A 15,379-nucleotide genomic window follows, 5' to 3' on the forward strand; every position below is an offset into this window, starting at 1 on the left:
TTATAAATTAATTCACAGTTCGAATCAATATCCAATGCATAAAAATATACGCTGAAACTATAGTAGACTCCTACATGATGCGATTAAAAATTGTTTGAGAAGACTATACCGTAGTGTATACTGTATATTGATTTTTTGTAGCCGTACGTGGGTGTATTGTCTTTTCAATTTTTTGTCGCCCAATGTACAATTCACTGCGCGTATTTTTCTGCATAACAGAGATGTGTACAGTCTTTTTAAACAATTTTTTGATCGTGTTGTACGGGAGTTTACAAAGTCTAACAGCACAAAAAAACTGAATGTCATAGAAAATTTTAGGTTACGTAGTTTACAGATAAAGGCTAATGACATAAAAGTTCTTTCAACTTCTCGCATTTCGGAGATCCCGACCAAATTTGGTGAACTGAATATGCTATCACGAAAATGAATTTTTAAATCTGATCGAGTAATTCCGTCTCCCATTTCTGGCCTCACGCGAATTCATATTTAACAATTTTTTCATAAAAACCATTGAACCTTTTGCACTGGGATTTTGCACTGTATTTATGAATACGTGATGCACAGATATAATTTTTGTTACAGTACAAATAATAAAAATTACATGATTTATATATTTTTTTATAAAGTACCAGGGGTTGCCACTCTTCAAACCTCTGCAATTACATTAATCTTACGAACTCACACACATCCTTTAGCATACATATTCTACGACCCTAGTAATACTTAAAGAAAATGCAAAAAAAAGGAGAAAAGCCATTTTCTGAAAATAAAAAATTAGAATACCCTCCCCCCCCCCCCTAACTGTGCACTTACAAAAATGATCCGTCGTTTAAAAGTTAAGAAGATGCAGAGCGAAGTTCTAGACCAAAAATTAAGCTTCCTTAAAGAAATTAGCGTTGCGTCGGACGTGGAGGAAATTGAAAAATACAGAATGCGGGCAACGTGATTTTTTCCTAACCGAATCCGAGGCGGTGGACGCGCGTTGCGTTCCACGGAAAGCCATAAATTCCGATTTAACGGGATAGTAAAGTGCCGGTAAAAAGATGGCGGCGGGATTTGGTGGGTTTGTACGGGGCGTGAGAAAAACCGAAAACAAAGACAGACTCGGTTACGCGAGCCGCGGATATATATATATGTATATGTATATATGTATGTATACACACGAGCGAATAGGAAGGTTTGCGGTGGCGGTGGCGCATGATTAAATGTTACAGTGGAACGTGGACGGACAGCCCCGGGGAAAGACAGTAATTATACGATAACAATCGATATCTAATTTTCCCCCTGCCGCTGAACTATGCCTCCGCGCTCTCCGGGGCCGCGTTAACACACGTGAAACGAAGAAACGACGCGTTTAATCTCCGGTCCCCCTCCCGTAACCGCAGCCAGATCGAACACGACCGCAAAATACACCTGTAATTCGATACAGCGCATCCTGACTGGCAGATGGAGGTGTTCGCCGTTTTTCGCTCCCCTTGTCGAACGCACAGGTAAAAAGGGGATGAAAGCGAGAGACAGGAAGCACTCGAAAGACGGAAAAACACAACCGAGAGCGCGGGGGCGGACAACAACGGTGAAAGTTTTCGTCTGACACGCACACGAGCCGCAGATGAATCCAGACGTCTGCTTCATCTCGTCGTTTCCCGACGGTTTTCTTGTACTCCCACGAAGAATACACCCTTCTCCCTGCGGTTTCACACGGGCCACGCACAACCACCGTGAAATTATTGTGCGAACCGAGAAGTTTCAAAACCTTCCCCGAGCACCTCGAGGGATTACACCACTTTAAAAATTGGACGAGAACCCTTTTACCTTAAACGATCGCGCGCAGTTGTACAGAGAAGCTGTGTTTATCTCTTGAAATTTTGATATGGAACTCGGGCAAATTTATTTCAAGTCGATCAATGGGTTGAACGAAGCACAAAAATTGTTGATTTTCCGTTCCGGGGTGCCAAGTGGTGCCAGGCTACGCCAGCGACGCCATTTTGTTACATAGACAAGATAAAATATACTGTAGCGTACCTTCATAATTAGAGAAAATACTGTAGTGTACCTTCAGCATAATAACGACCTTCGAGTTCTTTGTTCTAAGTAGCGCCTGCAGCACCGCCATTTTGACAAACAGTTAAAGCGAAAACATACCCCTCTCAAGGTAGGTACAATAAAATGCTCGCAGCATATTTCCTGTTTACCCCACAGTTTGTTGCAAAAAGAAATTTTTCAAAGAGCGCAGAAATTCTACGAGTAGAATGTCGACTTTCTCGTCCTGTTTTAGGTGGCGCCATATTGTGAAGCATCCGCAGCGCCGCCATTTTGTGAAACACACAAAATAACAAGTTACTGGTGTACACTTTATAGCTACGCACAACAACATGTTCACATAACGTTCTATTCAGTCCGTGCCATTTTCGGAAACGATGGCCAAAAGCGCAGAAATTCCAACGACAGTTCAAGTCGCATTATCTCGAGCGCGCGAGAAATAAAGGCCTAAATCACCGGGCTGGAGGAAGGAGTTTCAAACTTTTCCGACAGCCGAATAATAAAATCCCCATTCGCGCTGTACATCTCACGGAAACAAGAACTCCCACGTAAGACCACTTGAGACCCGACGTCGGATTAATAAGAAAAGAATACGAGCGTTACGTGGTCCGACGCAGTTTTATTAGCCATTACGGGGGGAGATAGGGGGGGTGAAGGAGGAGGGCGGGTACAGGGTACGTTGTCCCGTGGGAATTCTTTTCGATCCCTTTGTCCTGCGGCGTCACAATGCCGTTTCCTCGGATGGTGTGCTGCTAAGTAATCGCATTGTTCTACGGGAATATGTCCGGCGAGGTTCCTCGCGGTCTGTGAGTCAATTAATGGCGCGGCCGTTCGAGACAAAAGAAATCTTCCTCGAGCGGGCTGTGCCCTGCCCCCCGAACCGTGACCTACCACCTTGGGGGTCGTAAACAAAAGCGGGTCGGCAAACAAAGTTGGTAGCGAAGGCAAACACGATACCCGCCCTTCAAAGTGTCGCGCATAAAGTTGAAGTGCAAGGTACAAGTTCAACCCTCCACCCCTTAACGTCCTCCCTACCTCCTTCCGACGACCTTCGATCGCCGCCGCGGAAACTAAAAGTATGATATACCACCACCCTGAACTGTGCTCGGTAAAATACTACTGGAAAGAAACAATAAAAACACAAAGATCATTTCTTACCGGCGATTATTTCTTAATTTTTAATTGACCTTGCGAACCAACGAGTCACCTTCTACATCGTAATCAAACAATTTCGTTTGGGATCACTCTGAAAAAAAGATTTTTCAACTTCCTATTAGTACAACACAATAAATTTTTATCGTTCTTTCTTTAATAATGTTTCGAGATTAAAATTAATTAGAGCCGTCTTTGTCATAAATGCATAAAAATTCCTAGCCAAATGTTTACATCGTTTTGCAATAGACATAAACGGTGGTTGCGCATAGCCAGTGGAGGGTTAATGGAAATTGTATTCCATTGCATTTCGAACTGTTATTTCAAAACAAATTACCAGAAATTCGTGTGCATACGCGAGCGTAATCCAAAAAATTGTTGGAAAAAACCAGCCACGAGAACCAGAATACCGCTTTAAATCGCGGGACACGGGCTCGAAAAGTGGCTGCGAACTGCCGGCAACGTATGTGTACGTTTTCCACGGCAAGTTCAGCGATAAATCTTCCCTTATCGAGGCTCGCGTGTCCGCGGCTCTGTAAGAGCGCGCGCGCGCGCGCGAGGGCGCGCCCACACGGAGGGTCGGACGTGTGAATGGAATGGACACCGAGCGAGAGACAGCGGAATCTGTTACAAGTTACAACCGGCCCGCGAGGATCTCACCCCTCCCCGAAAGCCGATGTGGAAATAATTTCAGTTATGAAGTCGTTCATCGCCGGCAACCCTCTCAATAACGAATCTCCTCGACGTGCACGCCCTCGTCAGCACGGAAAATTCCGCGCGAACTACCGGAATCAGGATTTCGACGGTCCATACCCCCTCGAGCGACTCGCGTTCCGCTGGGATTTAACCGAATTAGGTCCGATCTCCAACGATCGTGTCTCGTTGACATAGTTTCTCTATTTCACAAGTGGCACCTTGCTTCGCTGTGAGGCAAATTATAAGATGCGAGCTCTTTTGAAGGGAAGCTCTTTGATCTTTCGTTGGATTTTACTGTGCCTTTTGGTTTTGGTGGATCGTTTTTTTTTTCTTAATTCCGGTTTTTGTCTTAATAAGCAGCGAATTTTTGCGCAAAATAAAAATTGCCCTCATCAATTGCTCAAATCTGTTCATAGATTTCAGCTTATTGTCGTGCTGCAAATCTTTCAATGTGTCCACTGTTTTACCACGGTAAATGCGTAAAATCCACAGTCTAATAATACGATAGAACCGCTCCAGTTTATTTTTGCCAGGTTGACGTTACCAGATTGATTTCATCAGTTTAATCTTGCCAGTTTGATTTTATCGGTTTAATAGAAGTATTTTACGCCGTTTTAGCACCAAATAACGCCGACAGACGCCATTAGAAGACCGCCTCTAACAGCGTTTTCATACTAAACCCATACAAGCGGTACGAATTAGTTATCGCACGAGAATGGCTCGAAGTTACCACCTTGCCGGCGACGTCCTCTACATAGCTAATAAGGCTGCCAAGACACAGGAGTGCTGATGGACCATTGATTACCTATCAACCAGCTATTAATGTTTACGTTCAGAACTATCGGAACCAACTACATGCCCATCAATATCTGACGAGAACGCGCCGGCGGGCGCCGAGGCTTCTTCAGCAAGAATTACGGTAATGCCTCGATACTTATCCACTGGCGGAACCTTGTTCTTAACTATTTTTCTGTTTTTAACTTTTGACAAAAAATTAGTCCAAAACTTCGAGGCCAAATCGTCAACCGTAATACCAATTCATTGACAAAAGTGTTCTAATTATTTTTCCATGAAATTCTAGCAACATATCCGTCATATTCTTCTCGTTAAAATGAGTCCAAACACGATACGGTTTAGATTGTATTTACCCGCATAATCCACGATATAGTAGAACCTCTATTATCCGAACTACTAACACGAATGTTCGGATAGAACAACAGTGCTGGATTAGCAACACATAATCGTGGACTTGAAGAATTGAGATACGACCGGTTCGGATAATCGAGGCTCCACTAAATCGTGTTTCGCACAACTAGCTACGATTCGAACTGCACCGTGTTTGGTCTCGTTTTAACCAGGAAAGTGTCGCGAATACCTCAGTAAAAGTTTCGCAAAGAAACGATTGAAAACAAAAGAGTCCCACCTAAAAATCCAACCTCGTGTTCCATCAACGTTCGACCTTCTCAGCCCCGAAAGGGGTACGCGGAGGATCAGTGGGGGATAGGTATCACGCACATCTCTTCCACAGACATCGAGGCATTACTGTATCCATCCTGTAGCTCAGGTCGGATCTCGAGTTTGTCTCGGGAATCGAATACCCGATTCGGACGTAAAAAGTACGTGTGTAGCGGGATCCTCGGTTGTTTCCGTGGCCGGAGAGGAGGACGAGGAAGAAGAAGAAGAAGAAGAAGAAGAAGAAGAGGGGTCCCACCGGTAACGATTTCAGGATCCTGCGGACTCTAATGTTCCCGGGGATCAGATCGCCGAGTCAGAAAGGATGGACTTTAAAGAAGCGACGAGACAGCTGCGCAGCCACCTCCGAAGAAAACGATTTGATGCGGGGATAAAGCGGTTAGGCCCCTATCCGTCCTCTATTTCTCGGTCTCTCTTCGTGTTCCGCCATCCGTGCTTCTCTCTGGGTTCGACGACGATGCTGCTATCTGCGAGTCCGTGCTTTTTCTTCGGGTTCGAATGGGAGGGAGATGTGTATCTCTGAAAATAGGATTGGTGCGGCACGCATTGTGCCGAGGACACTGTCTCTCCAGCTTCTCCACCTACCCTACCCCGTCCTCCGCGCTCGTATTTATAGTCCTCGGCTTTTCCGACGTGCTTCGCGCCCTACGACCGCTTAATTCGACCGCTCGCAAGAATACAATTCCTCCGAGAAGAGCCGAGAGAAAGAGAAACGCGTGAATAGTTCGGAAACGCAACGAGAGCCAGGTGGAACCCGGTGTCTCGCTACTTGTGTCAACTTTCGTGGCCTTTTACTGCGCCCCATGGGGCCGCAATTCATCGTGTTTCCCATTGATCACTCGAAACGAAAACACCTCGCCGAAGCTTGCCAAGAAACTGCCGGATCCTTCGACCACTGGTTTAATCGAAACTCGGCAGTCTTGCAGATTTTCTTACCCTGATTATGGAAATTTTAGGTGGCTAGTCTGGTCCTCTTTCATAAAATGCCTAACCGATAAGAGTCGCAGAACTATCCCCACGGCCGCGGGGTATACCCTGTGAGGGGCCATGAACCGAGGCCTCTAAAGCTTCGCTGGCCTTTTCTATGTTCGGCGTGGATCAAAGAATAGTACCTACCTCCTGGACGATATATGTCCCTGGGAAGACCCGTCTTTGGACATATATCGAGTAAACACTGTATACGATTGACGACGGTTTGGAGAATTAGTTTGTTAGAGAAGTAAAAGCTACGATTCCAAAGTCTTCCCCCTCGTCAACATCAACACGCCAGCGAACACTATCGAAAGACAGCAATTAAGGAAAGCCGAGGACGGAAAGAAAATCCGGGCAATTAGTTTTCCTTGGAATTTAATAGAGCCTCCACCGGCGAGCAAACAGCTTTTCAGCCGCGCTGCTATTTTTTCATGCTGAATAGACGAAGGAATAACCGAGGCCCTCATTCCGCTGAAACAACAAACTCTTTAAATAACTGAAGAACTCCCCGACTTCTGGTTATCCTCCATCCACCGCCGGATGTTTCGCGGATACGGTAGACATACAATTCTCTTTCTACGCTCATTCATAATGTAAATCCATGGTTATCAATTTATAGCTTCTCCCCCACCCCCTCCTCGCCCTGTCCTCTTCTACCCGGAGGGTATACTTAAACCGGCCGCTTAATAAGACGAACTCCAGAATCAAATCCTTAATTAAGCTCTCCCGACTATCTTCTTTTCTCTGCGTTACGCGATCTTGCCTGTTCTTTTCGCGGAAATGTTGAATACACAAACGCGATACGGACATTTGCAATCGCTTTAGGATTTATCAGATTGTTTGGTTACTATTAGACCGCGGATTTTATGCATTTATGGCATTCATAAGCGAGTGCAATACGGTGCAGCGAAGACATTAGAAGAATTCGAGTACATTGCTGTCAATTTCTTAAAACTGTTAACAAAAGAAATAGATTTTGGGCTTTTCATTTCCAAAAAATCGATCTTTGCATTTAAGTATAAGTGCCGTAGAATATGTGTGCGAAAGGGTTTATTTGAATTCGTAACATCGACGTAGTTATAGGCGTTTGATGACATCGGTTCGGATAATCGAGATTCCACTATATCGTGGATTAACCCGGTGGATACGATCCGAAATGCATCGTGTTTGGGTTCATTCTAATCAGAAAAGCTTCGCGGATGTTCCAGTAAAAGTTTCATAAATAAATATTGAAAAACAGAAGGGTGACACCAAAACATCTAACCCCGTGTTGCGTTGCGCTTCTCGACAATCGAGCTTCCGGGCCCCTCAAGGTTTACGTTTCAGTGTGGTGGGGGGAAAATTTTTCACGAGTATCGTGTACACATCTTCCACGCGTGTCAAGACATCGCTAAACCCAAAAGAAAACACCGAGAACCTTCTAAATCCGACGAACCATGTACCGAAGTCGGAAGCCGCGATAAACGCTAAACAAAGAAATTAGACGGCCTTTCGGTCCCCGTCGGCCGTAATTCATTCTCTAGAAAGACAAACGAGTCTGCCTGAGTGAACAGGGCCGCGTAAAGCCGCGTGAAAAAGTTCCCCCCGCGCGGTATTAAACTAAACTCAACTAAACCGTCCGGTACGGGCTTTTTCCCCTGCCGGGTCGCGGTTCTTTTCGCTGTGCGCATTTGTGGCCTATTTTCACAGGCCACGGTTTTTAATGCGGCCGTTCGCGAGGAATACCTTTTCTCCAGCCATGAGGAAACTAATCGGAGCATGTACCGAGAGAGAAAAATAGAGAAAGAGCGAGGGAGAGCGAGAGTGAGTGCGTCCAGGTGCGTCGTGATTTACCACCGAGCGGTGGAAGTCGATCGGTTCAGAAAGTGGCCGGGTAGAGACCCGGGGATCGGTCCCCTCCGTTATTAAAATTTCTCACGAGTCTCTCTTTCTCTCGCGGGTCACTCCTTCTCTCTCTCTCTCTCTCTCTCTCTCTCTCTCTCTCTCTCGACGCCCCTGCCAACCTCTCTCGGCCTTCATCCCTCTTTATGAACGATAAAGCTCCGGTACGAGGAGAAAATGCGACTGCCACCGATAATCGTGCTTCGCCACGGTCTTCTGTTGTATTAGGGATCGAAAGAGACCTCCCTCTCTCTCTCTCTCTCTCTTTCTCTAGCTACCCGTATATCTTTCTGTCTACTGTCTCTCTCGCTCGCCGCCAACATCGCCGCGAAATCGATTCGGAAACAACGTTCGGTATCGGGCCGGCTGATCTCGCCTTTCATTGCGGGGGGTGTAAATAAAACCGTCTCCGGGGCTGATCGGACTCGTCGAGAGAGAAAGAAAAGACCCCGGCAAATGTACCGTGCGGTGCTCGAACCGCTCGTGTTGTCGCTATTAGGCTGTTGCACCCTAAATGCCGCCTCTCGTCCGCGCCGTTTCAGAGCCCGTTGGCTTTTTAAGTGCTCCACGGCACCGTGAGCCACCGGAATTTCTGCTACTCTCGCATCCTTTTTCGAATCCACCGTTCTCCCGCTCGCAAAACCACCGGCTGAACCGGAAGTCAATTTTTGTCAGGAAAAAGGAACAACTTCTCCAGCTTCACTGTCGTTGATCCCAATCGTATTCTTAAAAACCGCTTGATTTCTTTGTCACAAATGCATGAAATTAGCAGTCCGCTTGTAACTACACAATCGACCATGTTCGGGACCGTTTATCAATTTTTTGGAACACGTTTCTGAAACCGAATAATTGAATGACGATTTTAACAGCGTGATAGAATCTTTTTCGTTTCGACGCTTGCACTGTTTTCTACGAGAAGCGTTAAATTGTCTCGCGAGATTAGAACGTTGTCCGGCTACTATTTTCTCTAGCAATCGTCCGGTAATCGATTGCAGCGTTAATAGCTGTTTGTATCTCTGGATTGTACGAATAGTTTCGTCCCCCGACTCGGTTAAAATTAGACAGACTGGATCGCCGAACGCTAAGCCGGTGTTGTTTTCCGTGTCTCGTCGTTCGACGACGATTTTAGAACGGATAACGTAAGAGCTCGAAGAAAGTTCGAAATGTAAAATATGGAGAGAGAACGGCCGTGCCAATGTTGAACGTGGAATACGTAGAGAATAGGCGGCGCGCCGGTGTTGAGAACGCGCGGAGAATAGTTTTGTGAAATGAAAGGGAATATTTTTCTCTCGAGCTTCGCCATTTTGTCAGTCCGGGTTCCCGTTTTATAAAAAGCGATTCGGATCGCTGGGAATTCAGACTTATTATCCACTTGGAAGTTCTGAGCACTCGCAAAGACAGAGAGGGACAGAGAGAGAGTGTGTGTGTGTGTGTGTGTGTGTGTGTAGCACGCCATGGAGGCATATTTTTCTCAGCATTCTACGCGAAGCGGTGTATAGACGACGCTATTATAGATCGATTTTCTATCTATAAAAATTGTACCAGCTTATTAAATGTGGATCGGCCAGGTCTCAATTCAGGAAATTCCTGCTGGCGGCTTTTCTGCATAAAAATACCACGTTCGAGGCTCGGGAAAAATGCGAACCCCCACTTTAACCCTAAATTTTTAATGCTCCTTGTCTGCTGAAAATAATGTACTCTTCTAACAGCGTGTTTTCGAGACGTCCTCTGTCTCGTTATTAGATTATTTCGCGTTTGGATGCGTTCGAACCTAGTTCTGTAAATTACTATGGCTACTATTCAAAATTTTGTGGAAGATTGTCTCTCAGTGCTAAGAAAATATTTAATAACTCCGATTAATGCAATTCCCGACCCAATTTGAGCGTCAGGTGTCCTACCCGAATTTTTCGGGGTCTCGCACATTTACACTGTCCACAACCCGGCCCGACCCGACCCGAAATTTCGGGTTCGCCTAGACGGTGTAGCGTCGGTGAGCTCGGCGGAAAGTTCTCGCGATATTAAATGTTGTTCGCGGGACAACAGAGGCAATCTGCGACGCGGAGCGCACACATCGGGCATTATTAATCAGACATTTGAACTGGAGCAGGCAAGTGTTTGTCGACGAGCAAGTGGACGCGCGCATGATTTATGAACTCGCCCCGATACAGGCTCGTCGGGCCGCGTCGGGTCGGTATATCGCGACGTCGTTAAATTTCAACGATTCCTCGACGAGACCGGCCACATCCGTCAGACTTGCACGAACCAAAATTTCATTCCGCGGCCGAGTAAAAGAGAGGAGAGAGCACGAGAAAGAGAGAGAGAGAGACGAAGAGAATCATGGAGAGACTTGCATACCGTCGCGTACTTAATACCCAGGGCCAGGGCAATATAAGCCGCCTGTTAATAACCGGCGCGAGTATTTCGGTCCGGGGGTGGGGGGGGGGGTGGCCGGGGCCAGTTTCCATCGGCAGGAAAAATAGTAATATCCCGTCAAGGGGTAAAGTAAGGGTGCATTTCATTAACGGGGGTCTCTACGCGAGAGTTAACGGGATTAGAAGTGTACCTCCCTCTTTCCCCCCGTCGATACGAGGAAATTAATTATGAAGTTCGGGGCCGTTTCGACGGCGAACGTGATCCGATGTATTCAACAGCTCCGTGGAATCGCGATTCGTCCTCCCCTCCCCTCCCCTCACCATCGCCCAGATCGTGGACAACGACCGACGATAAGCCAGTGAACCGTGCACGCTTTTGTGCTCGCTGATTTTTCCGAATTACTACTCGCGACGATTGATCTCGCGGACGTTTTAATGACCGGACGCACCACGGGAACGGTAATTGAAAGATATTGGAAAGAATATCGCTGTCTGCGTAACTCGGAGTTTAGATTGAACTAGGAAGAATATTAGTTCGGTTTATATTCTCTCAATCGCCCCGAGAAAACCTCGTTTTTTAATCCCATCGGACTCTATTACACGCTTCATGTTTATTACGTTATATTACGTTTTGAAGTAGGAAGAATATTTTGGAAACTACAGCAGGCGAGTATGAAATTGTTGCACGGTGATTTGTCCGACTTGTGACGATTGTTTGTATTGGAGTATATTCATCATTTTTTCAAAAGTGTTTTTGCTCGAAATAATTTTTTTTAATTACCTTTTTTAATAATTTCTTTGTATTCTTCAATAGCTATACATTGTATATGGACAAGAAAATGGAATTTTATGTCGGTTTAACAGTAAACCTAGCTAAAAATAATAATTCTTAAAATAATAATATTATTTTTACCTTACCTTGTAAAAATGGAAATTTTGAGACTTTTGAATTGTTACATAAACACAATAGATACTTGGACAAGAAAATTTATTCCTTTATTTTGCATAAATGAATTTTTAAAATTTCAATAATTGTAGAACATAACACCGGTCGTTTGACCGTGGTAAGTTCAATGTTAAAAAGAAATGAACAAGATACATATTTAGCAGGTCTCGTTCGAAATCATCGTCACGAGCCTGACCCCATGTTACAGTGCATGGCATTAGTCAACGGCAAAAGAATACTCCAAACTCAACGTACTCGTACATTGCACATACACACTAACCTAATAAATCGCCGCCAACCATATGATCCATTTCTATCTCCTAGAAATATCCCCGGAAAGTGTCCCAACCACGCGACAACTGGTAAATAATCGCGAAACTATGCGACCCGAACGAGCCTCGGCCTAATCGAAACGATTGCATTAACGTTTCAACCGCCCAACTACGATCCGTAATTATTTCGTTTGAGCGGTCCTCGAGGCCGCCCTTTGACACCGGGCCGGCGATATTTTATTCAAACGTTCGAATTATATTATTATCGATCCTCCCGAGCTGGAATAACGTCCTGTGTAAAATTTCCTAAATCCGCTAAATAATACCGGTGGCAGTAAAGTTTCCCGGTCGACGGTTTATCGAATGTGTCGCGATAAATCACGGTAGAACGCGGGACGCGATAATGTTGCATGCATAACTCTATTTCGCGCTATTCGCCCGAGTTCGTTTGCTACACCGTGCGAAGATCACGAGTTGCTTAGAAACTAAATAGCACAGGAGCAAGAGGACTAATTAGCTTGTCCTAACTAGTCTCCTCCCGTAGGCTCGTACTCGATTGTTTATAAAAATACAGTTTATCATGTATTAAATTTCCTGTGCAGGACGTCAATTATCCTAACATGTGAAGCCCGAAGACTTTAGTAAATACGGCAACACGCGTCAGATGTAAACAGCTCAGTCCAAGCGGACCGCTACACCGTTTTACGAATTAATAAAAATTTGATCGAACATTACAACCGAGTAACTCTACCAATATTTAAACAGTCACGTTTTCCCGTTCAGTTCGGATAATCGAGGTTCTCACTACTGTACAGCTGACTCGCCTCTGTACTAGCAGCTAGTGAGTCATTGAACGAACAACAAAGAGAGACAGAAAGATGTAAGAGTGAAGAAGAGGGTAGAAGGGGGTTGAGAAAATGATCGTACTTACACCGACGGACGTGGAGTTTCAGTACGTTTCCCCGGAGTTGTGCACATCGACCTGGACCACCGTCGGTTTCACACACACATGGGGTCGGCGTGGGTCCTGGCGGGTCGTCCGACGTCGTTTCTGAACGGTGATCAACTAGCACACGCACGTTTCACCCGGTCAGGCACAGATAGACAGAGAGACTAACTGAGACCGAGGCTGGGAGAGAGAGAGAGGGAGAGAGAGAGAAAGAGATGCCGGTCCGCGAAACCAAAGGTATTTCCCCGAATCACTGCCCAGCCAGCCACGTGACCGGCCACGGTGAACTCTTGGAATCTCTAAGAGAGCCGAGAGAGGTAGACTCGAGAAGTTCTCTCGGAGAACACGGTCGTTTCCGGCTACGGACCAAGTGCCTAGACTCTCTGGAGCACGTCAATCGACGTGCCGGTTGCTGCTACTACTGCTGCTGCGGCTGCTGCTGCTGCTGGTGCTGGTGATGGTGATGGTGCTCGTTGGAAAAAGAGATTCGAGCCGGGCCGGTGCATCACCGCCACGACGACGTTCCCGTACATACACGCTCTCGGACCTCGTCCGGATGGACGGCCGAATGAAAAAGTTAAGGACGTACTTTGCCGCGGCGAGAGAAACTAAAACAAAAGGCGGGAGGGGTTGCGCCGATGGAGCAGAGAACGGGTCGGACAAGGAGGGACAGCGAAACGGATCAGGAATAGAGAGACAGACGGTACGAAGGATAGATAGAGACAGAAAGAGAGACAGAGATATAGAGAGAGAGAGAAAGAGAAAGAGAGAAAGAGAGAGAGAGAAGGAGGAGAGGACGAAAGACCGCGGTTTCTCCCTGAGATTTCGAGCTGCACTGCAAACGGGAACAGTCAGTCCTCACTGAATCGCAGTTTGGCTACGTACTCGCGGCTGAGAGACTTTCGGGTCTGCGCAGTTGCTCGCTCACCATTTCCCACCACCATCCCCGCTATATGCAACCCCACCACCATCGTCGTCGACCACCACCACCATCGATGCCCGACGACGCCGCCACCACCACCATCCAGCTAACCCCAAACCCACCATAGCTGGCTCCTCTTCTCTCTTGGCGCGGCGCGGCGCGGCGGCTGCAACCCTAACCTGCAGCCGAGAGAGGCAGCGCCCTAACTCCGCCTGGCGAAAGCTCCAAGCCACGCGTGAACTAGAGATTATTCTTACTCGCCTGAAAATTACTACCAACAAAGTTAGCCTCGAGATTAAATCTCCGTCCATGTGCGGCCCAGCAGTGTATGCACTCGATGACAATAGTGCATCCCCTAGAACCACCTTCACCTTCCCACACGCATACACGCCTCCGCACCCCTGCCGGGCACCGGAAGACTTCCTCGATTCATGGGAGATTTGTGTTTGCGGCGAATGTCTCGGGACCGGTCCTTCAGACTACGGCAGCTGACGACGTGATTAATTGCATCGTTGCGTTCTGTCGATCAGATACGCGTTCGAAAATGTCCACTTTTTTTCCAATCCAATTGCTGGAGTTTAGCTGAGGGCTTGATAGGTTTAGTTGAGGTCCCGAATATTTTTACTATGTAATTCTTCATTCTGCCGGTGATTTTAAGGTTAACCCGTGTAAAATCGGATTCTTTCACGTTTACGCATCGCCCCAGGAATGTTTGGGGATTCTAGGAACACTTAGCTGTTCACACCTTCCTGCTACGTGTGAAGAGCTTTATAGTCATAGCGGAAGTTTGGTTGGTGTCGTTTACGTGTCTCACATTAACGCTCATGTTAATAGGGGGCGCTAAACATAATTCTTCGAACTTTGAGACAATAAATTTTGCCATCGGGGGGATACGATGAAATAATGTGCAGAGGATAAAAATGGTGGGGGGGAAGTAAGAAAACCACGAAGCGAAATCTCTGTCGCAAGAAATTTCCCGCGGTAAGAGAAAAAGAATGTTCTCCAAAGTCACGCTTCCAAAAGTTCGTTGCTCCGTACATGTTGTCTCCGCACATTCTGCGGAACGTTGGCCGGACGCCAAAGTCATTCTCACATAATTCCAGGGGAGTAGAAGCGCCAAAAAATACACGAGACTTATGACTGTAATTCCGCTATAAATCCATAACCGGAGAGAATAATTGCGCCCCGCGCCATTCTTACAAATGAAACCGTTAACGTGACCGGGCTTAATTAAATTTGATAGGTTCACGTGATAATGCCTATCGCTTTAATTCAGCAGGCTCGCGGAAATATACCGTTGAAAGGACACGTGTGTACATTTGCCTCCATTTCGCCCGCTGATGATATGATAATGCGAAATCATACGTTTTGCTAATTAACCAGAGAGACAACGGATACACCCCGATGTCTGCGATGCAAAAATAATAGAGAATAATTTATTCGTTTCGTATAACCCGCGTATACGACGCTAATGATAATGCCCGGTCGCCCTTTTTGCGAGTGAATTAAGGTTGGAAAAGATAATAACGTTCTTTTTATTATCGGGAGCGGAAAATGTTGTGTTATCTGATGCAAATGGGACATCAGCGCCATCTGCCGGCGGATAAATCAACCATGTAATTTGATCGAACGTCGATAATGGTATCGCTTATCTTTCTGCCACGGCCGCAAATATTTCAATCACGTACAAATAAAATGTTGCAA

General features: G+C 46.2%; 1 protein-coding gene across 1 annotated transcript in view; it reads right to left on the bottom strand.

Annotated features, from left to right (window-relative positions):
• LOC143359540 (uncharacterized) overlaps window positions 1-13,974 on the bottom strand; it is a 32,470-nt gene extending 18,496 nt beyond the window's left edge. Inside the window, exon 1 of the mRNA XM_076797524.1 lies at window positions 12,736-13,974. The gene's annotated coding sequence lies outside the window, so the exon portion shown is untranslated. The remainder of the gene's footprint in view (window positions 1-12,735) is intronic.
• Between the last annotated feature and the right edge of the window lie 1,405 nt (window positions 13,975-15,379).

This window comes from Halictus rubicundus, chromosome 12, assembly GCF_050948215.1.
Source record: "Halictus rubicundus isolate RS-2024b chromosome 12, iyHalRubi1_principal, whole genome shotgun sequence".
NCBI classification, from domain to species: Eukaryota; Metazoa; Arthropoda; class Insecta; order Hymenoptera; family Halictidae; genus Halictus; species Halictus rubicundus.